Here is a 24803-nt window from a genome sequence, read left to right on the forward strand (position 1 = left end):
ATCCTTGCATGGGACTTGCTTTGGCTGATTGTGCAACTTACATATTATTAGGGTGATTAAACGTCCTCTTTTATCCGGACATGTCCTCCTTTTTAGGCTTTTGACCGGGATCAGGGCGAATTTTTAAAAAATCTAGAAATATCCTCCTTTTCGTAACTTGTATGCCTGATATTTTGAAACTATCTGTTATGACGCCTTTTTCAAGTAATTTTCCAATAGGTGGCAGCAGTATCGACGGAATATACTCTTTGTCGATGTTCATAACTCTCCTTGCTCCTCCTTTTGATAATAATTATAGTTTCCTTTGCTTTCATATGTAGCTAACTGTAAAATCATTAGTAAATTAAGTTTTGTCATAATTATTTTGTAATAAAATAAATATTAACATACTTTTAAGCATGATATAAGACTAAATCTGTTCTGTATACTGACGTAATTTAAAGTATAGTATAGACCTAAGCCTAAATAAAAGTAGGCTACATATTTTCTGTCCTCGTTTTTCGAATAATGTCCTGTTTGAAGCTTTGTGTTCTCTTTTCTATCAATGTGAATCTGATCACCCTACATATTATAGGATGGTTGTCCAAAGCCGACAGTTTCTCGGATGAAATTTGTGAATCCGATGATGACAGGTGGATCAAACATTATCAGCCCCGACAGATCCAGGTTCCATGACTACACGAGTGCCTGATAACCCCAGGGATCGAATTTCAAGCCTCGCGTATGTAAGGATAGGAAACACGTACTGCCACCGAGACTTCACCACATCCTATTTTTAACTATTGTGGATCATAGATGAAATGAGAGGAAGGTGGATCGTATTTCTGGAATTATAGACGGACATGGGTGTACCCTGAGAGAAACACACTGCAACATCTGCTCTATACATCACAAATTATATCACGACCTGGCCGGGGATAGAACCAGGGCTGCCTGGATGGTAAATCAGCACGTTAGCGCTTAAGTTACAGACGCTACTTTGACGACTGTTTCACTCATTACTCAGAATCACTAGGTACGCCAGATAAAAAGAAGAATTTTTCTGTAGTAATAAACCTAAACTTTTATGTATATAGCACACACTGGATACAGACATTTCAGAGTGGTTTTAAGTAACATCAAATTACTTTTTCTCATTTCAGAATCGTCTGCAACTGTTCTGGGTTTCACTCAACGCCTCGGTGAGTGCAGTTTATTATTATTATTATTATTATTATTATTATTATTATTATTATTATATTATTATTATTATTATTATACTTTACAACAATATAACTGGTTAGAATCTAAATCAATATAACCAAACTTTGTGTTAACACAGTTTTTCTCAGGCCATGACAAATTTAGCAGTTATTTGCTAGGTCCAAAATCTCAACATAGAATAATTTTGTGTATGCTAGGAGTCATTATAAAAGGTTAAAAATTAAATTTGGTATTTGAATAATATGCGAATAGTTTCAACCAAACAAGTCAATCATATTATTGCCAGTGGAAAATGAGAGAAAAATCTTTCTCCTAAATTTGAAACAAAATGTTTGGAATGAATTTGTAAATTAGATGTACGTTGTTTTAAATTAACTATAGGCTACCATGGCAAGTTTTCCGGAAAAAAAAATTTATCAGTATTTTGTTTGGTATATAAGTTATGTTCATACACACTTGTGAATATAAGGTATACATTTTCACTTCAAATTTGTGACATATAAATTGAAATTAATGTAATTATAACTCTAAACATGTCTATGTCGGGTAAAATAGAGTTACGTGTATCAAAATGGAGTATCAAATACGCAAATAACATCACAATGAATCACATAAAAATAATATCAATTTATGGCTGAGAATCATTAGAGCACAAGATTTGTAGCCAAATTTTTTATTTAATTTAAATTTAAATTTATTTAGCTGGCTAGCTAGTTAGTACAAATTAAAATTATAAAAAAAGAAAAAATGTTTCTAGCCAGTACCGCAAGAGCCAGGCTCGTGTACGGTGTGGTCTTAGCCAATAATATAACATAAAATTTACAAGGACAGTTTACTAAATACAGTAACTTATTTCAAACCAATAAATAACACACAAGAGCAAAAAAAAAGAAGAAGACGAAGAAGAAGAAGAAGTACGAGAAAAAGAGGGGAAAAACACATTTAATATAAATTGACAATCAGACAGAAGCCAGTGATATTCAATAAAAACATGAATGTAGACGACAGAAATGGTAAGAAAATACACACGTGTTAATATTATACATCATGAATAATTTTATAAATTTCTTTTTTAAAAGCTTTAATTTTAAAATATTTCAAATTTGGAAAATGGTTAGTAATTTTATCTTGGGCCGAAACCAGCACTATGTTTAAGAGCTGCACTTCTATGACATTTAGGCTCAATTAATGGGAAAGTAGATTTTTGTCTTCGAGTACGATCCACATTTTTAGTTAGACAGCTTTTTATTAATCTTCTGTGTAATAAAATTAATGGATTAAGTACAGATGATGCTACTCCATCCTAATTTATTATACCATACTGTATTAATGATTATACTAATGCTAAAAATATTATTATCATTGCCTCCTTAGTGATAAAATTTCGAAATATTATGAATTTATAAACTGTATTTATTGTACAAATTTATTAGTAATTGTTTTCAGAGAACGGCATTTATGAAAACACGGTTTTAAGACCTGCAAGGCTTGATAAAGAATTGAACTTGAGACGCTTGCATAAGAAGACTGGATGCCGGCACACACTAACTTGACAGCCAGTGCCGTATGATTTATGTATGGCGGGACGGAACCATACCTTCCTGTTCTATTCGATTTCATACTTACGGCGAAGATCAATTCCTTGAAGTGGGTGCAGACATCGGAGATTTCATCAGCGCTGCCAACTCCTAGAATTGACACCGAACATATCTGTCGGTGCTGACTTGAATTTATTCTTCAAAGAGGTGATGGAACGTATCCCTTGAATTTTATATGCTCTCAGAGATACTTGAAGTCTCTAAACAAATAATATACTGAAAGAGATTTTAGATTTATTGAACTTGTTCAGGTTTACCGAGACTACAAAAAATTGTGTCACTTAACTCTCTCCTTACTAAACACGAACAATAAAAATTAGTTTAAAATTCGATTGCAATTCAAAATTTTACCCGTTACATGCTTCGTTAAACGTTCTTTGAACTCCAGAATTTATCCAGGATCGAGTAAATTGTTTATAATAATAATAATAATTATTATTATTATTATTATTATTATTATTATTATATTACTATTTTTATTTATATATCGCTATTGCTTAGCAATTGTTTCATTCTAGGTATCACATTTCGAAGGCCATGACGGTATTATTAAAATTTTTAATTGGTTTATTTTAAAACGCTTCATGAACTGCGATGTTTATCTACAGTTTGAGTAAAGAGTATTGATATATAAGAATGTTTTAGATCACGACGATATCCAACAGATAATGTATTTGCGGTGAAACAGTGACTGGAAAAGAAAGCAAGATGAGAAAACTGGCCCACTTTACATAATGTCCACCTATCAAAAGGTTATGACACTGTATCACCACAGTCTAGTACTCGTATGTACAGTCGCGAAGCTTTAGTTATGAGGGTGCTAGGAACAATAGACTGTGCCGGTACTCTTGCGCATTGTCTGTAATGAGGCGATATTAACGATCCTAGTGGTTAGCAACTATCTACTGATGCATATTTACTATGTATTGAGTTTCGTGACTATAATCGACTGTGGTATAACTAAAAGTAGTGTGGGGAAGTTAAAGTTATATGGAAATTGAAAAGAGAATAATAATTAGAATAAAAATAATTATTCAAAAACGCTGTACTCAACTCTTAATATCATATAAAATTAACGAATACGTTATGTAAATGCATCAAATGAGCAATCTGAACATCACGCAGAAAAAATACAGACGTGGACAAATTTATTACATTTCTTGGAAACATAATAACTTATAATTCGTCATATGAACTAGCAGTATAATTCACAGATTCTCTATTGTTGTAAATATGATTCTTTTCATCTTCTGGTCGACCTGGTATAGCGCTGGCCTTCTATGCCCAAGGTTGCGGGTTCGATCCCGGGCCAGGTCGATGTTAGTTGATTTTTTTCTGGCGTCGTTAAATAAAACATAACATTTCATCTTCTGGTATATTTTTCCAATTGTTAAGTATATTTTTTCTGGCTATGTTGGTACTACTGGTGTTTTAATTATATATTGCAGAAGATATTCTCCCATGGCCAGCAAGAAGACCGGACATGAACGAAATTGAAAATATGTGATCTATACTGAAGCAGTAAGTGAACAAAAAGAGGCTTACAACAAAATATGGACTCATTTAAGCACTGTCTGATATCTGGCTAAATGACTCTGATATTCAAAGAAAGTGTCGAGTTTTGGTTTCCAGCATCCCTGACAAAATCAACTTGTTAATAAAGAATAAGGGAATGTTCACAAAGTATTAGTAATCTCAAGACTCAATTTTCTGTTCATTATATCTGTGCAAAACACATTTTTGTTCATTATTTCTACCGATAAATACAGCTTCGTTGCATATATAATTAATTTAGTTTATTAATTTGACCACATCTGTAATAAAGAAAACTTCACTGCTACTTTGAGACAACACTGATCAATAAAGTGTTACCTTTCACAACTACAGTTGCCATGTCTTTAGAGGACAGTAGAAAGACCGTATTAACTCTACTTCCTTCTGAGTAATTAAAATGACTGTGATTATTCTCTTCAATATCCTAAACCGAGTTTTGACATGTACAGTTTCTATAAACTTTGCACAAAAGGTTAGGCAATATGAAACATTTCTGAGAAATCTGGGCTGCAGTGAAAGGTGAACTTGCTGATCGGTGTGTGTGTGTGTGACGCAACAGTAATGACTGTGCGATATGGCTGTGATAGGTTATATTCTTGCTTTAAGGGGATGTCAAATTACATCTCTACAACCCCGTCACTTCGGTGTATCGATTTGTACTTCCCTCCTTTTCTCCAGCACGCGAGTTCTGGAAGGAGTAGCCGTGCTGCGTCTGCAGGCGGTGATACCCGCCCGGACAAACTTTTATTCATTAACTGAAATAAAGGAAATAACGAAATGCTTGGCGGCTTCAGATTATTATACAGTGAAGTCACAAAGAGGGCGTACCCTCCCATGATTTCGACAATATGATGGATATTAGTTGATTGATATAGACGTGTATCTGGAAGTTTAACAATCCAAGACATCGGTATGAAGACCTTTTCATAGCACAACTGATTTCTGCGCCATGTCCTGGCAGATGTTTTGCGGAGATTATCAAGGGTCACTTCGTTGAAGGCATCTTCCACAGCTGGTCGTAATTGTGCTGTTGTGTTATAGCAGTGATTTCACATTTTGTCCTTGATGAACCCCCAGAGAGCATTATCAGATGTAGTGAGGTCAGGACTTCGTGGAGACCAGCAAAGGAGCTTAATCATCTGCAGATCTTCTTCCAATCCTCTTCTTCCAAGAATCCATTAACAGGTCAGCCTACCAGGACATGCTTAATGAATGGTTGGTGCCACAATTGCAACAAGCTGGTAACGAAGACATACATTGTCCTGCAGCAGACTTTTGTCCGGCCTCCACGAAGTCCCGACCTCACAACACCTGATAATGCTATCTGGCGGTTCATCAAGGACAAAGTGCGAAATCGCTCCTTTAACACAACTGCACAATTACGAGCAGCTGTGGAGGATGCCTTCAAACGCAGTGACCCTTCATTATCTTCGCAAAACATCTACCAGGACGTGGCGCAGAATTCGGCTGTGCTATGAAAATGAAGATCTTCATATCGATTTCTTGTATCGTTAAACTATAAGGTACATGTCCATATCAATCAATCAATCATACCCATCGTAATGTCGTAATATATGGGGGGGAGTATATCCACTTTGTGACCTCACTTTAGGCTCGCTCCTCAGATCGTGGTACGTGAAACAGTGGCAACAAGCTGAAGAACGCCACTGCAAAACAGGTTCAAACCACAATGAGTAGGCAGAGATGATGGTAGCGTCGGATCTATGTACAGTTCCGAAAACGAGAAAAGCGACAGGGGATCCGTCGAACCCCTACAATTGCATAAAACGTTTGTGCTGTTCGTGATTGTTATTTTTTTTACTATTTTTTTACTTGGTTATTGAACGACACTGTATCAACTACGAGCTTATTTAGCGTCGGTGAAATTGGTGATAGCGAGATGATATTTGACGAGATGAAGCCGAGGATTCGCTATAAATTACCTGACATTTGCTTACGGTTGGAGAAAACCTCGGAAAAAACACAACCAGGTAATCAGCCCAAGTAGGAACAGAACCCGCACCCTAGCGCAAGCGCCTTAGCCGACTGAGCTACGCCGGTGGCTGTGATCGTTATTGTGAGCATGGTTGGGGTTCTAAGGATGTTTGGAATTTGAAACATAAGTTTGATATTTCCTTCCATTTCTATAGCCTATTCATAGATCCCGCATTTAATTTTAACAAGACGCAGTCTTCTCTTTAAAGGTGCATCTACACAGTTCAACTTCTCTTTAAACTTTACGAATGCAACCATTGCATGCGAAAGTAATCGAAACGCATTTCTTTTTCCACTAAATATGATAGCGCATGCAACTGAAAGTTACCCATCGCGCCGGAGGTATCTTATGCGTTATTTCGTAGGTACTGTAGTTCAGACAGTAGTACAGACCCAGAAACAAAATTCAGATGGTCCGAATTATGCTTCTAGGTCTGTACTAAATTACAAACCCCAAGGATACCTACAGTAGATATTGGAAGTTCTAGAACAAGATGAAAGATGAATTCCCCTGAGTACGGAACAGGCAAAATGCTTAACCCGTAAAGCAGATGATGATGATCCACATTAAGTTTAATATTTCTTTAAGTTTTAACAGGTTAAAAACGTTTCGTTTGAATATTTTTGAAGGTCATCTGATACCGAAATCACATATATACAGCAACTGCTTTTCACACGGCCCAATTGCATAAAAATATAAATTATTAAAATAAAGAAGCATCAAAATATAATACATCATTCATTTAATTAATACATAATCGTTATCATTGAAATTGGCTACATAAAGAAACGACCATTTTCACGGTTTCATTGAAACTGATATTTCGCAGTACGGTATCAAAAGTTTGTCTTACATTTCATATAATGAGACGAAACAATGAAAAATTACTTAAAGAATTGTTTTATAACAATTTGAGATTTTAGCAGACATTTAATCATTAACGGTTTCTTTAAGTGACCTTTCTGTTTCATCTATCTATTATATTTCTTTTAACGTTACAATTCCTTTCCTGCGTCTTTTCTAGATATCTTTTCTCTAATTAAAATCTCGATTTCTGCGTAAAATATTCCAAAACAAAAACCAGTCATGTTTATATCGTTCGTGAAGCAAGTCTGTAAATGTTAACAATTAAATGAAAATTCTTCAGCCTTAACTTCAGTTGTTTCGTGCTAAATTCTGGTATTAGGTTAAGCAAAATACTTTGAAAGAGAAGGAAACGACTTCTGCACTTATACAATGCAAAAGTTTAGAATAGTTGGACGTATTTTCTCTCTTTGTATGGAAAGAGCTTTGAGTGTAGTTATCGTCTAGGAGACCAAGGGTAAAAAGATAATAAACAAAAGTGCTTTTACTTTACACGCTAAGAGAACATAAAGAGAAGAACTCTTAAGGACTAAAACATTCATGAACTCGAGAATATAAATGAATAAAGTTAGGCCTACATACTTTTACATGAAATATTGTTCGTAGCAAACTTTTATTTTTTACTGAGTATTCTTCTTCATTGTCTCTCATCTGTATCATGGCCCATAACAGATGTTTTTATTATAGACTCTCATCTCTTGATTTATAGGCTTTCATAGAAATAAATGTTTCCAGCAACTCTCATACACAAGAAATAGTTTTGGTCATGATACCTGTATATTCGTATACAATTGCATGGAATATTAAGTATTTACAAGTCAATTGTATGTGCAAATGATGCACACGGAGCATAAATATTATGGTAAAATATTAATATACTTTTTTTTTGGAATCAAAACACCAGAACGGCCGTACATTACGAGAAAGATCATGTGATATTCTTTATGACTTACTGTACTGATAAAATGATAAATGAAACAAAGCAATTTTTATAAAATATACTGAACTCCTTAAAAGAAATCAAATAATACTATTAAGGGAGTCGGAAATCGAAAAAGGAATTTTTCTTTCTGTTTGTAGAATGGACTTTTCTCAACAATGTGGTGAAAAAAGTCTTAAATATCTCTAATAAATTTTCAGTTATGACCTAAAACGTGAGACCGTGTGAATTGGCTTGCCAATCTAAATATGAACTTCTCACTTTTGATTAGTTCGTTCTCTCATTTCCCGAAACTAAAATTTTCCAACACCGTGAACCTAGTAACTTTCACATTTTTAAAGATAACTTTATGACATGTTGCATACAAGTGTATTTCCTACTGCAGATTTAAGAAGCAGTAATACCTGATTGAATCTGTGCTAAAATCTTCGACCATGTACCCCGCACCACGATTTTGAATTACCCTGACAAATGGAGGACAACACCGCAACAAAATGTCTACAGAGCATAAGGTTCTAAGCTTTTCTGATACGTTTTAATTTTGATGATTCTGATGTATTATTACAATCTTTGAAAATAATATAACAAAAATATAAAATGTTTTCTTCTCCTCAGCGTCCTTCTACAGCGCGATCTTCGGTCTTATATATATATATGTATGTCTGGTATAAATTTGTCATTATGTTTAATGTATTTTGTGTTTTATGTTCAGAAAACAATAAAATTTAGTTGCAAAATTGCGTCCTATAATTATAAAAGCTTATCATTCATCTTTGTTTCCGTGTTATCCATAGTTAATATCTGTGATTCGCCTTATATTATTTTAACCTCGATGATTTTGAATTGTATTACAATATTTGAAAATAATACAGTAGCATATAAAACGTTCTACTCCCTCAACCTCCCCCTTTACCGAGAGTTGGTCCGTCTTCCAAGTATTATCTTATTATACGTGAAATTATTTATTTTTACATTGTGAATTCAGACTGAGACTTAACCCTTCCCCTGTTAAATGATTAGATACATATTCCAACACTTATAAAATGTGAATATGCTCATTTTCTTTCAATCTCAATCTAGAGTTTGGAAGAGAATGTATAATGAGTTCAATCCTTCTCATAATTCCTAAAAGTATAATGAAAAAAATATATAACGAACGGTTTTCGAGTATATACAAACACAGACACACACACACAGATTTGAAAGTGTTCAATGACAGTAACGTCACAGAGTAAATCTTTAAGATCAAAGGAACAGAATCTCTTTTTGCCATTTTGCGCTATTTATTTTTATTTAGCGGGAAATCAACTTTATTTCCAGAAATATTTACAATATCGCAGTAAATTCAGTAGCACTTGCCAACACATGAAAACACCCCTTCTCCTCAGCAGTGAGGGAAAAAATGAAAACAAAACCTGTTGCACACTCCGCTCTGCAAAACTCTCTATACTCCGCTGCACTCAGGTCTTACAAGTAAACGTTCTGATGGGGGCAGATAAAAAAAGTTAAATTTGTTTCTTCCACAATGTTAATAATGTCAAAAGAAGTGCTTATACAAATTTTGGCCACTCGACCTCAATTACGAGGCTGTCCAGAAAGTGATTTTCCCTGGGACCTTTTATAGAAAAAAAGCACAATTGGATGGAAATATTTATTGAAATAGATACAGCAAGTGTTGAGCTATATGTCAACATATCCCCCACTGGAATTGAGTTTGTCATACCATGGAATGAATTTTTGTGTAGTAGAAGTCAGCCGCCTCAGATCGGAACCAGCGTTTGACTGCGTCTGCACCTCTCTCTGTCGATCCCACGATATGACAAATGTCTCAATTCCGATGGAAAATATATTGAAAAATAGCTCAAAAATTTCTGTGTCCATTCCAATAAATTTGTCCAATGAAATTGTATTTTTTTTTCTGTTAGCGACCTCTGGCGAACTTATTTTTTACGGTCCTCGTAATTGCGATCGAGTGGCCAAAATTTCTATAAGCACTTCTTTTGACATTATTAACATGGTGGAAGAAAAAAAATAACTTTTTTATCTGCCCCCATCAGAACGTTTGCTTGTTAGAGTAAAGCATACGTCTAGATCTAGGTAACAATTTTTCCAAATATGCATTACCGGTACTTAAAGTTTTTTTTTTATTAATAAAGTTAATGTATTAATAGATTCTTAAACAATAAACGTAACAGCAACATAATACAAAATATTTGTTGAAACTGATAATTCTAATGTGAAGACGTTTTTAAAATGTGTACTTCTAAATGTGTTTAAAAGATAATGAGATAAATATTCTCATGTATAATAAATTATTTCTGGGAAGCCTAAATGCAAAAGAATAAAATTAGAGGACATTTCCATTCACACTATGCTAAGGATTCATCCCTTAAGAGGACTGTCACTGAGCACTTTTTATCCTGTATATTTTGTGTTAAAATTATGATTTCGTATTCTATGAAATAGTTTAAAATCACAAATCCTCTTTTTAAGTAACTAGCCATTAACAATAAAAAAGGAACTGCAAATTCCACTCTCCACTTGAAGTAACGTAGTTATGAGAAGTTAGAATCTCTGAAGCTTAGGTACTCATGTCAATTTGCTTTCAACAGGATTAACTAATGACCTACGTAGCTTAAACTGTAAAATATATAGATCTACTTACTGTTGATTAATTTCGCGAGGGCTGCATCCGGGATGGACCTTGCACTTGGCCCATTTCAGCAGTCTGGCAACATCGCCGCTAACAGTATGCTCTTTCTTCTCGTAATACAGATGTCAGAAGTCAACAAACTCAAATCTGTCTCGCTATGCGAACCTTCCTCTCTGAATACAACGTTGGACTCTGGTTGTATGGTTGAGTGGCTTCAAATTAGTGGCTTTTAAATTAAATGTAGCTATACGAAAACCGCTAGTGAAATACGCGAGAGGGAAAAATGATTCTTTATTAGATTTTCTATCGATATGGACAAAAATTAATATTCTAGCCACAATAGTTATCGAATAAGAGGATGTTAAACATTTGGAGAAAAACAATTCTGAGAAAGCTATGAACTTTCCAACAATATGGTATTGTACTTTTTTCTTACATACAGCGTGAGTTATTCGTTCTGAAAATCTGCAGATTTATTTCACTTCCACCCTGTATGTCAACCATGGCTAACGATGTCAGCAATGTGACGTTGAAACGTGTGTTAGGTTCCTGTCAAGCAACTATGGTTGCCAATTCTCCCGTGTTTCCCGGATCTTCCGTATTTGCCTCTAGATTTTAACAGACTCCCGGCTCCCGTATTCTTCTTCTCTTCGAACATTTTTCTCTCTTATTTTTGCACAATGTAAAAATTTTCATTCCAAACATTTGATTTTGCTGTAAATGATGATGATTTATATGATGAACTTTGAGATGCAATAAAATGTGCAGTCTTTGTAGAAGGTAATGCTTGCTAGAAATGAATTTTAGTGCTCACTCGTTTAAAATCATATCATTTTAATGTTATAAATTTGGAAAAACTAGCGAGTTTTATTCTAAACATACCAAGTATGAGTAGTTAGTAATGCTCATACAAAGAGAATGTTTCATCTCATGAACACTAACTTAACAGATGTTCGATATAGGAACACGACGCATCTAATCAAATCAGAACTGCAAACTATTACGCGAGACAAAATCTGTCTCAAAATACTTTAAATTTAAATCTAGCTGTCAAAGTGTAGAAAAAAGTTGTTGTTTTTTTTTAGTAATGGAACTGAATAATTTGTCTATTTTGCACGTGAAATTTTGTCGATTCCTTAGTCTTAATATTTTCTTCAAAATAAGTTGGCAACCCTACCAGCAACAGTCTTGATATATTGTATCGCATTCACATTCACACAAATTTCCAGACTCTAGACCAGACATGCCAGAAATCAGACTCTAAATGTGCAGTTATGTGCGCGGATCGCCGGTCTGTGCTGACTGCTTCATTCAGGCGTTGCTCTTACCAGTTCGTAACTGGAGGGGTGTACAATAATCTATTCTGCGCTTCTAGGGTTGGATTAAATAGGCATTTGGTCATCATAAACACGCTTAGCAGAAGGAAAAAAGACAGTTATTATGAGTGTCTCTATTTGACAACTGCAATACAAGAAACTTTAGGCTTACTCAGTTACACTTCACAAAGTAGTGGTTTGTAAAGCATAATTGGGACGGAATCATGGCTTAGGGAAGACATAAATGACTCGGAAATTTTTAGGTCGGATTATAGAGTCTTCAGAAAGGATAGAAGTGAAAAGGGAGGGGGAGTTTTCGTTTGTACTAAGATAGAAATAAGTAGCAATCTTCTGTGGATACATGAGGAAGTTGAAATATTGAATGTTCAGATAAGAAATGGGCTGGAAACCTTAGATGTAATAGCATGTTACAGACTACCCAGTGAATTAAACAATTTAACTTTGCACAAACTAAATGAATATCTTAATACAGTATCAGAAGACCGAAACGTAGTAATTGCTGGGGATCTAAACCTCCCGAAAATTAACTGGAACGGGATTTCAGGTACAAATTCAGATGCACAGACCCTTGTTAATGAATTGATCTGGCGTAAAGATTTCACGCAGGTAGTAAATGGTCCGACGCGTGACAATGCCCTCTTAGATGTTTACCTACTAAGACCTGTCTCTCTCTTTGTCAACTCTGAAAGTCTTCATAAAATAAGTGATCACAATAGCGTCTTATTAGAAATCTTATGGGAAAACACAGTAAATCCGAGGTCAAGTCCAGTGTCTGTCTGGAATTTTAACAAAACCGATGTCCATGAATTACAAACGTTTCTACGACAAAAGCATGATGACTTTCTAAGGACTGAAGGAAATATGGAAAATGTGTGGCATAAATTTAAGTGTATAATTTTCGAGGCATTAGTAAAATGTGTACCTTCTAAAATAATTAAGAAAAATCCGGACCCAGAATATTACACTAATTATATTCGCTACTTAAAGAAAAAGACAAGGCGCGCATTTAGCAAACGTAAACGGAGCCATGAGCATTGGGAAAAATATATCGAATTAATTAAGAAACTTGAGTGTGAAAAAAGGTTAGCTCAGGAAAATTTTCTAAAAACTATTTTAAAAGAAGATGAAAGTAACAATTGGAGACAGTTTTATAATTATGTACGCAGGAGAAAAGGGAAAAATGAAGGAGTAGTGCTTTTACGAAATCAGAACGGAGAAAGTATAACTGATGACAAAGAAAAGGCCGACTTATTAAATTCCTATTTCATTTCGGTTTTCAATAATAATAATAATAATAATAATAATAATAATAATAATAATAATAATAATAATAATAATAATAATCCCGCTGATAGGAGTGGTTGTGTCACAGACCGTGAATGTGAACCAAATTCGACTTTCAAAATAACTTCCAAAGGGGTTAGAGAGAGAATAACGAAATTAAAAAATCGGAAGTCTCGAGGACCAGATAGTATTGCTACAGAGATTCTTAAATTAGGTTCCGAGGCCATAATTCCATACTTAATGCGTATATTTCATGTTTCCATAAACAATGCAGCTATTCCATGTGACTGGAAATCAGCTATAGTGGTACCCATACATAAAGGTGGAAATAAATTAGATGTCGGAAACTACAGACCGATTAGCCTTACATCTGTCGTATGTAAAGTCATGGAGCATTTGATATCGGATTATATTCGTCATGTTCTAAATGCGAAAGACTGGTTTTACAACCGCCAGCATGGTTTTAGGGAAGGCTTCTCATGTGATAGTCAAATTACGTCGCTGGTTCAGGATCTAGCTGAAGAGGTAGATAGAGGCGGAAGAATCGATGCAGTTGTGATTGACTTTTCGAAAGCATTTGATTTGGTGCCACATGACATATTAATAGATAAGTTAAGTAGGCTAGGAATAGATAAAAGAGTGGTGCTATGGATCCAAGAATTCTTAAAAGGTAGAATCCAGAGAGTTAGAGTAGGTCATGAAATATCGGAAATTGGAAATATAAGTTCAGGGGTGCCACAGGGCAGCGTTCTGGGTCCATTACTCTTTATAATTTACGTAAATGACCTATGCCAGGATATTACATCAAATGTGAGGCTATTTGCAGACGACTGCATTATCTATAGAAAGATTAGAAATAATTCAGATGTAGAGGCTATTCAAACAGACTTGAATAACATTTACAACTGGGCGTTAAAGCATAGGATGAAAATAAATGGTTCTAAAAGTAAATCTATAACATTTTGTAAAACCCGAGAGGAAACTAGTCTAAATTACGAATTCAGTGGTGTTGTAATTCCGCAAGAACAATGTTGTAAATACCTAGGAGTGTATTTAAACTCCAAACTTTCTTGGGGAGAGCATGTTGATAATGTTACAGGCAAAGCATGGAGGGCACTTCACTTTATTATGAGAATCTTGAGAAAGGCTAGCCCCAAATCGAGGGAAATAGCATATCTAACATTAGTGCGACCGTTAATGGAATACGGAACTACGTGTTGGGATCCCTATAGAATATATCAGATAAATTCCTTAGAAAGAATCCAGTATAGGGCAGCTAAATTTGTTAAAGGTAAAAGAGAAGATGGGAACGATACGATAAATTAACTTAAATGGGAAACTTTGGAAAACAGACGTAGGAAAACTGGAATAACATCATTGTATAGAGCACATCTAGGTCAGAAAGCATGGGTAGACATAACTGCTCGGTTAGAAAAGCCAACGTACTATGGTAGGAACGATCATGATTTTAAAATCAAATGTAGGAAACAGAAAACGGATGTAGGTAAATTCTCATTTTTAAATAGAACTATAAATGATTGGAATGACCTACCTGCAGCGGTCTTTGAGGGCTGTCCTTCCTTAAGGAGATTCAAGAATAATTTAAAGAGTTGTGTATAAAGTGAAAATTAAAATTAAGGTGACATTCAACACTTAATTTTTTAAGGTGGCATGTATTTATCTAGCCTGACGAGTTTACTTCCTTGGTTTGAATTGTAAATTATTTAAAAATAGCGTGTAAGAGGGCCTTAGACTAGAAATGTTTAGTTTAAATGTAGTTCTGTTTATAAGTATGCATAAGAATGCAATTATTTGACTTATTTGAACTATTGTATCAGTGAAGCGAGGTGAGTCAGTGAAGTTATGGTTTTACAGTGCAGTGAACAGTTCCGATCAGTGATAATTTATAGCGTCAATGAAATGTGTTCTATAGTGTCAGTGAAATGTGTGCTAAAGTGTCAGTGAAATGCGTCATAGTGCCACTACAGGGAATGAGATGAGAGTAAAGTGAAAGACTATTGAAAATTATGTAGGACCTATACATAATTATGTAGGTTGTGTTGTAAAATTAGGTGTTTTATTTTATGTTTAATTATTATTGTGTTAAATTGTATTGTGTATTCTTATTGTATTGTGTATAAAATTGTATATGTGTTGTAAATTTTATTATGTAGGCTATTGTAAATTTTATTGTGTATTGCTTATCATTTTAACTGTGTATTGTTAATATTGTATATACCACTGCCACCGGGTGCTTGCCCACTTGCAGTGTAAATAAATACATACATACATACATAATTTATTAATATGAGTTTTATATAGTATTTGAAGAAAAAGAATATTGCTGTAATTCCGAAACAACAAAAAACGAACAAGTATTTCATTTTACGTAGTAGGTACTAATTATTTTAAAGTAACAGATCCTACTATTTCATTGTTCGTCAAGCATTATTATTTATTAGGACCATTGGTACACAAATATTGAAGAAAATATTATACTCCCAATTAATTACATGCAGTAGGACATTGTGAAGTTTTTAAACTGAAATCATTTCCTTGCTGTATGCCAATATAGATTAACATTAATATTAATAAATGACATAAATTAAGCTTAGAATGTAAATTCACATATAGACTAGTTTATTTGGAAAACGTTGAGAGCAAGTAGCCTAACGACAAGTTGGGAGCGTTACTGAAAGAAAAGAAATTAAAAGTGTAGTTCACAAGCTGTGAAGCGACGATATTCTATTTATGTCAGTTTTAAATATTTATTAATGTAAGTGTGTTAGCATAATATAGTGACGTGAGATTGAAAATTTGCCATTATATATTTTTTCAGAAACATTTTCCGCCTTGCAAATAGCTGCTTTCTTTGCTCCTTACAACCTGAAGAGCCTCACATGTATTCCTCACTATATTCTCATCACTTACCAGCTTATGAAATGAAAGTCATAAGTCGTCTAACGTTTGATGGTTGTGTTAGTACAGACTCCAAAACAACGCCTTTGTCAAGTTCGTTTTGCCGTAAGAGTACTGATTAAGAAATAAGCGCTGACAATATGATATTTTGAGAACTATACTAATATGATCTAAATGTCACAACACTATTTCCTCGACATGGCTGATGAAAGCCTTTCACTTTAAAATAATTATTGTTGGCTGAGGAAAACATTATAACAATTATGTTAGATGATTCGTAATTTCTCTTCTTCGTTATCTGTGAACTCACTTTATTTATCATAACTCATTCACAGACACAGCCAAATCAGCACCCGTACTGAAACTGCGTTACTGAAACAAAAGTTGGCATGTTATTACAGGTCTGTATAGCCCTGTCGCGTTCCCCTCCAAGACGATTCACTCCCTCCAGGTAGCGGAATAGAAAGTGCACATCGCACAAAGACTACTGCACAATGTGCAGCGTTTTGGCATGTCTGCTCTAGACAGAAAGGAAACTCTTCCTCTTCAAGAAAAATTTCCCCGAGAACCAAGCCTCGCAATCGAACCTGTGACCTACAGATCTGGCAGCCATCATGCTGATAATCAGACAACGAATAACTTATTGTAAATCAGAAACTTAGCTAGTTTATTCCAAAATCTTACTGAGATGAGTAGTATCTTTGTATCTATAGACGTTACAACAGATGCTTACAATTTTTAAAACATGAACCAAGTTTTAACGAGTTTTCTTGCACCCTTCATATGCATTCAGTGTCTATGTATGAAGCGCCACCAATTCCCAGAGGACTACTAACAGGATTATGTAAAATGCTGGTACCGACTCAAAGTCGCAGTCAAAGTCAATTTTCTTTTCAGAAAACTTCGTTAAGATAGAGTCTATGCAACAAAACGTGGCTGAAAAAATAATCGTTCAATGTACAAGTTCAAGCTCGTGAAGAATATAAAGTCCGACTAAGACTCAACATTTTAAATGATTCAGTGTGCAAACATTTATATTAATATGTATGTGAATAATCCAGGGCTGGAATGCATGTGCAGTAATTGTCACTAAGTTAAAACAAAACCTCATCTTACGTGTCATGAATTTCGCAATAATTCAGATTCTTTACAATAGTTCGAATGATATTATTGTTTGTAAATTATTTTCTTGAATTATTGTTAAAACATACATAAATGAAATGGTTTAATATATTTTACTGAAATAAGATATATTTTAGATTTGTAGTTTAGGCTACAAATATGCAACATTTTTTAAAATCTAAAATGATATTTTAAAATTTAAACAGACTATTATACAGAGTGTAACGAAAAAATAGACAAATTTTTATGTATGTAATGTATATCAAATATTTATATACATAGGCCTACATAAATGTTCTGCCCATGGGTAGATCTTTCACTGGAAACCCAGTTTTCTCCAATCTTTCCTATTTTCTGCCTTGCTCTCTGTCTCCGCATATGATCCACAAATTTTAAAGTCCATCATCTGATATCTTCTTCTGCCCCGAAGTCTTCTCCCGTTCACTATTCCTTCCAGTGCATCCTTCAGTAGGCAGTTTCTTCTCAGCCAGTGGCCCAACCAATTCCTTTTTCTATTTCTGATCAGTTTCAGCATCATTCTTTCTTCACCCAGTACACAAATTCACCCCCACAGATAGCACAATCAGAAGGCGCGAAAACCACAACCACCCAGTTCTGAAGAGTATCTACAACAGGCTGAAACTAGTCAACAATATAACCTAGTTTTAACACGTGAAAAAAAGAAATTTATATTCTTAAGTGTTGTACTGAAATTCGGAAAATATCGGGAGATACAGTAATGCATGCAATCAAAATCCAACAGGGTCATTGTAGGAAACACGATTTTTAAGCTCGAATCGGAAGATAATTCTAACAGCTTTCCTTTTCTGTTGACGGAAAAACATTTTTATTGTCAAGAAGAAGTTTTCACTAAATTGTTTTTTTTTTTTCAATTGCAGGTAGGAAAATATTCCCTTCATTGTAATGTTAGTGAATGAGTACCGGTATGTTCTTTAAATTTCCAATGATATTGGACAACAGTTCTTCATCACTTGCTAGAAAGTCACTTGAAGTGGAAAATGAATGGAATTCTCGATTAACAGCCCAGAGAGAAAAGCATTAATTCCTTTATCGTTGTTTCAGTTTTATGTTGAACGATGAACAGGTTAAAGTTGGATCCTGAAAATTGAATTTAGAGACTTCAAACCAGTGGTCGTCAGAACTCGCTGAAATGGGTAAAGTACAAGGAGTGTAACGAAATATGCTCCGCCGTGCAGAAGGGATAGGGAGACAGCATACCCGCCAGCAGCCATGGATGCACTCTAGTGCAATGTCATATCCGCGGATAAGAGACGCTATCCCGAGAGTGCACAGTGCTGACGACCGCTGCTTTAAACATTCCTGCTAAGTTCTGTCTCAAAAGTCTGACACAAGAAAAATAATTCCAAAAAGCTGAGAAAAATCAGAGAACATAATAAAATTATGGGCGATCTGTGGATCACAGATTGGGAACCACTGGTTAAGATTATCGGAGGATGGGTTTGTGGACATTTTCAATTGGACGTTTACAGCATCAGGATATTTCAGGAGGACAGAGATAACTATTGTTTACTTTTGATGAAAATGGAATTTTAGAATAACTATTTCGTTTATATGACGTCATTCTATTCTCGACCAATGAAGTGTAATGAAATTTTGAATTCCAACCAATCACAGTCAGACTTTGCGATAATTTTTGCAACTAGATTTATCGCTATCAATTTATCGCATGGTCGTTCTTTTGTTTAGTCGTTGTCGCCAACTGTTTCCCCGTAAACTGATGATCATGAATACATTCAGATGCAACTACACGGTTAAACTATTCTTTCAACTTTAAAGCAATGAATTCAAGATTGATATTTAATATTAATTAATATATTTACGCAGTGAAGACGACGTTCCAAACAGCGCACAATGTAGACACAAAATCTTCATACATCTTAAGTGAACGTACCTTTTAAACTTGATTCTTTCAATATTCTTCCCAGATTACACGCACACGCGACTGGAATATTGAACTGTGTAGATGCAGCTTTGGTTCCGTTACACACTACAGCTAGAATGCGTTTGTAGAGCTATAAAAAATGCTTTCGTGTAGCACTTGATTGTAACGGTCGAAATAACACACAGCTGACATTGGTCCTGCTGCCACAGGTAACATAACCAATAAGTAGTCTATAAAATTGTATCTTGTGAATGAAATGAAACATTTAATAGAAAGTCAGATGTTCAAATTTATGTAATATCATCGCATATCAAACTCAATTACCTTGCATAGTAATAATAAGGTCTTTTCATCAAACTGCCTTCCGTATGGGGTAATAAAATTCGTGTTTTAATTAGGCCTATCTATACAGAGATGGCTTCACTGTGTAGCAACATGTCTCGCTGTGAATACATAAGCATTGGTATATAGCTGTCTCCACTGTTACTGTTAAATTAAATTATGATTTCAGCAGATAATGAAAATGTATTTATGTTATAATAATAAGAGAAAAGTGCAGTACATGTAATTAACATTGTTAAACCTGTATTTCGCTTTTCGCAATTGGCATCACTGAATAATAACGTCGAATTTCTTTATTCTAGTAATCGATATTCATCTACGAGTATTTCAACTTCACAATGTCTGAATAGGTTAAGTATTTGTTAGTAAACAATTATTAACATTTTGTGATCGAATTTTAGGGATATAAATTATTTACATTTTTATTTTATTCACGAAATAGTCCTAATAAATGCCACTCGAGATCTGAGATTTCCCAGATAAATCCACTCGCTTCGCTCGTGGATTTATCGGCAAATTTCAGACCTCTCGTGACATTACTACAGAAAGTACCAGCTATACAGCTCCTAAGCGAAATCAATGTCAAAATATTCGCCGATAAATCTAACGAGATCTGAGGGAAATCTAAACCTGACAACGTTGATGGGAGGCAGCCATGAAACAAACAAAATACAGCTTAATTAACAAAACAACTCCAATTATAGCTATCTATTTATCCCCCTTGAGAGGAAGGGGCACGGTTTGGAGATCGTAGGTCGCTTGGGTGGACCAATTGTACTACTACCCAGAATGTAATGATGTGTATGCCCTAAGGCTCCCTTCCCTACATATTCCTCTGCGGGCCGCCTCCAAGCTCGCTTACATCCTACAAAATCCTTTTACTTTTCCGCATAGGTCTCACCGTGGTCTCTTAACTCTGGTCCCGCGAGCTACCATGAGCCAAGGCGAGAGCCTACGATACACAGCACTATCACCAGCAACTAGTGACCACATATCATGGTGTCCCAAGTTTGGTCGTGGTCCGCAGCCGACTCTACATCGGAGCAAACAAAAAAAAAGGAGATGATGATGATGATGATAATGATGATGAAAGTGGGAGAAGTATAATTATGATGACGAAATGAGTCCGAGGTTCAACGCCGAAAGTTGCCCAGCAGTTTTTCTTCAATTGGTTGAGGAAAATCCGGAAAAACCTCAAGAGATGATCCGGTCACACTCGTGCACTGTCAGACATGCTTACCGTTACTCTACAGCGGTGGACACTTGAGTTACATAATTTTGTCGTTGAAATGTAATCGATATTGAAAGAGGAGATGTAGCAAAGCTACGCAGTTACAAAGTGTTTTCTTGCGAGACGCTCTTGCGTCTTCAATTACAGCCAACGCCAGACACAGATAGAGTTAAATTAGAGCAGGCAAGAGATCAATAGCAAGTAGTTTACATGTCTCTGGGTGGCCGGCAGCGAATTGTCTTCCGGCACAAGTGAGCATCCACTCAAAAACAAGTCGAGCAGATGAGGAAGTCTCCCCTGTCAGCACTGCGCTAAAATGTTCCCAATTACTCTCCCTGTTTTTAATAGCCTACATACGGTATAATCGTACAAGCTTTTAATCAATGACAATATTTACGAATTGGACTCTGTGGTAAAATAAACAGAAATGATTAGTATTTGAGAAGATAGATCCAACCATTCAATATTGCGTGTTCCTTCATTTATTCACCCGATCTTTCACCTAATTTCTGCATTTATCGACTCATTTTTTCATTCATTCACCCATAAATGCATCCATACATCCATTCAGCCTTCCGTCGATTAATTAATCCAACCATCTTTCATTCCTTCATTCGTACCGTACGTCAGTACATCTATTCGTGCATCTTTCCATTTATCTGATTGTCAATTCCGCCATTACTTAATTCATGCAATCGTTCACTCAGCCGTTTAATCAGATTACCTTCCATTATAATTCTTACATCTATTCGTTCACGTAGCCTTTCACATTCAATCGTTAATTCATACATTCATATAATTATTAGGCCGCCATTCAGTCATTCAGTCATCCATTCATTCAGTCTCCCATCTGTACACCCATTCAGTCATTTATTAGTCTGTATTTCCGCCTTTACACTCATTCATTAATTCGTAATTTCGTACATTCATTCATTCATTCGGTTTTTCCGACGTTCATTCCTTCAGACATTCATTCATGCTTCAAGTCGTTCGTTCCTTCAAATATTAATTGATCCATCCAGTCGTTCGTCCGTTACTTCAAATTTTCTTCCATCCATCCATCCATCCATCCATCCATCCATCCAGTTGTTCGTTCCTTCAAATTTTCATTCATCCAGCATCCATCCAGTTGTTCGTTTTTTCAAATTTTAATTCATCCATCCATCCACCTAGTCGTTCGTTCCTTCAAATTTTCATTCACGCATCTAGTTGTTCGTTCCTTCAAACATTCATCAAACCATCTAGTTGTTCGTTCCTTCAAATTTTCATTCATCCATCCAGTTGTTCGTCCTTCAAATATTCATTAATTTATTCATTCATCCATCCATCTATCCAGTCGTTCGTTCCTTCAAATTTTCATTCACGCATCCAGTTGTTCTTTCCTTAAAATGTCCATCCATCCGTCCATCTATCCATCCACCCATTCATATAGTCGTTCGCGCCTTCAGATATTCATTCATCCAATCGTTCGTTCCTTCAAATATTCATTCATCCATCCATCTAGTTGTTCGCTCTTTCAAATATTCTTTCATTCGTCCAGTCATTCGTTCCTTCAAAAATTCATTTAATCAGTCGTTCGTTTCTGTAAACATTCAGTAATCCATCCAAACATTCATTCAATCTTTCGCTTTTTCTCTTAGAACACAATTTTTTAATATTTCTGGCAGATTTTAAATTGTGTTGATAGTGGGGATTCAAACTGTGCTTCATTCCAATATTGGGAACAAGATTGCTGTTTTTAGAGTTTTGAAGGAAAAGAGAAAAATCTAGTTCGCTCTTTTCAGCTACTTTATATGTTGGTGGTGCTTCCCCAACACTACGTATTGTGTTGTTAAACTACTTCCGCTTCAGTTCTTCCTGGTTTTGCAGACAGGCACTTCGCTCCCGCTGCTAGTTCCAGATATCGAATCTTTAACCCATTCAGGAGGGATTGGAAACTTCCCTTAAGACTTACTCACCTTGAGGAGCGCATTAGCTCACTCTGCGGAGAATAGCGGAGTACTCCTGGCTGCACATAAATCTGCTCTAGTTGCGAAAATCAGCAACAACCTCGCCGCAAAGTAGAACGGGGAATGAAAAGCTAGTTTCCGTAGGTGCTTACAGGAAATTGCAATAAGTTGCAAACACCAACATATAAAATCGAACGCGAACAAGTAAACTTCTTTCTAACCTATTACTGTGATGTATTCGAAGTGTAAACTTTACGCATCATCAAAATGTGTGTATATATAAAAGCAGTCTTACCACTTCTCGTATATCACATTTTAATCACGTAATGATTACTCTTTGCAATAACGTTTTGACGTTTCATATATGTAAGAAAATAAATAGAGTATTATAGAATTAAATGATATAGCTTTTCTTTACGGTATACATTTTTTTCTAATTAACTCAAAAACTTCTAGTTATAAGAAAAAGAGCTCAATTTTTCGCCGCAAATTTTAAGCACTATCAAGCCTCTTTTTAAATAAAGTAATTAAGTTCAACTTACTGAATGTGTCCTAATTAAAGAAAGGACATCCAAGAGAATGTCACTATCGGATACAAAATAATAATAATAATAATAATAATAATAATAATAATAATAATAATAATAATAATAATAATAATGGCTTTATTTAACCTGGCAGAGATAAGGCCGTGAGGACTTCTCTTACACTCAACCAGGATTAAAACTTGCTTACATAGTTGAACATACAACTGGATCGGAATTAAGTAATTACATACTGATACAATTTAGGTGCATAATGAGATCAAAAAAGGTAGTTACATAAAAATTTACTTCATAAAATCAAAATAAATATAGTGGAATACATATTAATATTGTTAGAATCAAATACGAATAACACAAAAACAGAAGCCGATAATTCAATAAAAAATGTACACAGTAAGAAATAAAAATTAGCACATTCGAATACATATTACTTAGATTACAAGTAAGTAGGATTCACATAATTACACCAGAAACCGACAATTGAATAAAATGTACACAATAAAAAAATAGACTAATAATAAAAAATAATAATAAAAAACAACACAGTGGAATACGTATTGGTGTTAAGTGATAACTAAACACGATTTACATGATTACACAATAAAAGTAAGAAACAAAAAATAAAAATAAATGCAGTGGAATACACTGCATTAAATATTTGCAACGCGTTAGGTCTGGCAACTCATCATAAGATATTTTTCTAATTTACATTTAAAAGAAATTAAAGTTCGGCAGCCCTTGACTTCAGGCGGCAGAGAATTCCAGTGACGAGAAGTAGCAACAGTGAAAGATGAAGAATAAAGGGATGATGTGCGAAGTGGTATTTCTAGCCTGTTATATTGTGACTGAGTATTTAAGTTATGATAGCGAGAAAGATTGTGGAATTGGACAAATAAGTAAAAGGGAGCAGAGGTGTGCAAAATTCGGTATAAGAGAGAAAAGGAATGTAACTTTTTCCTCCCGTTTAACCTGAGCCACAATAATTTATTGAAAGAAGGCGAAATGTGATCGTAGTAGCGGACATTACAAATGTAATGAACACACGCATTGTGAACACGTTGCAGTTTATGGGATAAATCCACCATGAGATCACTGAATAAAGCGTCACAATAATCGAAATGTGGCATAATAAGAGTCTGTACAAGCGTCTGCTTTAATCTAGTCGAATAGTGGTACAATCTTTTTAATGAGTGAAGGATGGAAAATATCGCAAATGACGGTAAGCTATGAATATACAGGATGAACCGTAAGTAATTAATTTCAAAGGGTTATTCTTTGAGACAATTCAAACAAAAGACTTTAATACAATTTTGTTCATTTTTGGTTCCTTTTCTAGAAACAA

General features: G+C 34.9%; 1 protein-coding gene across 3 annotated transcripts in view; it reads left to right on the forward strand.

Moving 5' to 3' along the window:
* The window catches only part of dimm (basic helix-loop-helix family member dimmed), a 923739-nt gene that overhangs the window by 270752 nt on the left and 628184 nt on the right, over positions 1–24803 (forward strand). For all 3 annotated transcript variants that reach the window (XM_069845433.1, XM_069845434.1, XM_069845436.1), the window contains one exon: positions 1143–1181. The gene's annotated coding sequence lies outside the window, so the exon portion shown is untranslated. The remainder of the gene's footprint in view (positions 1–1142; positions 1182–24803) is intronic.

This window comes from Periplaneta americana, chromosome 14, assembly GCF_040183065.1.
Source record: "Periplaneta americana isolate PAMFEO1 chromosome 14, P.americana_PAMFEO1_priV1, whole genome shotgun sequence".
Lineage (NCBI taxonomy): Eukaryota > Metazoa > Arthropoda > Insecta > Blattodea > Blattidae > Periplaneta > Periplaneta americana.